General features: G+C 31.9%; 1 protein-coding gene across 1 annotated transcript in view; it reads left to right on the top strand.

Annotated features, from left to right (window-relative positions):
• Nucleotides 1-794, top strand: part of LOC119589189 — a 19,773-nt gene that overhangs the window by 1,011 nt on the left and 17,968 nt on the right. The window lies entirely within an intron of this gene.

The raw sequence follows: 794 nt of genomic DNA, 5'->3' as shown, positions 1-794 counted from the left end.
TTCTTACATTTCGCGGAAGAGAAACATAACTTTTCGAAGTGTATGACTGAGCGTGACTCTCCTGTCATGTCATTTTCCCCTGTGGTTTTGGGTAACGAATAAATACTGTTCACGTGTTGGTTAGACTCAAGGTCTCTCGCTCAGCCACTTTTTATTTATTTATTTTTTTACAGCTCATAAATATAAGCTGATATATGCTCTTTACAAATTGTTTTACCTCCTATTTTTTTGTGTTTTAATTGATAGTGTTTGTTACATATTGACCATTATGCTAGTCTTGACTAGTATATTAATATGATTAGACTTGAGAACGGGGACATGAGAACCACTGGTTTATAGAATACTTATCTATTCATGTTTACTTCTTCGTATTAATGTGGCGACAAAATTTGTTAATTTGTGATTTCACACGAATAAGATAAAATGTTATTTACTTTAACAATATATATGAGTTTACGCTCATATCGCGTTGTCTGGAGAGTCACGTTTTCTATAACACGGTCTATTACGTAATCTCATGTATATCTGTGATGAATAACACTATTATATCAATGAAACGTTAAACTGGATATAAAATTAAGGCAGAGTGATGAGGATAATGATGTGACAGGAAAAAGGAAGATGTGAAGTAAGTAAAAATAACAATATTGATGCTATTGCTACTCCCTATGAAACTGCTACTAACGATAGTATTAATTAAGGATAATGATAGTGATGAGGGTTGTCATTATCGACGAAGGTAGAGGTGATGACGAAATAGAAGTTTATATTTATAAATAAAATATTTATCAATC

Source organism: Penaeus monodon, chromosome 25 (assembly GCF_015228065.2).
Source record: "Penaeus monodon isolate SGIC_2016 chromosome 25, NSTDA_Pmon_1, whole genome shotgun sequence".
Taxonomy (NCBI): Eukaryota; Metazoa; Arthropoda; class Malacostraca; order Decapoda; family Penaeidae; genus Penaeus; species Penaeus monodon.
This window is presented reverse-complemented; position numbering and strand designations above follow the sequence as displayed.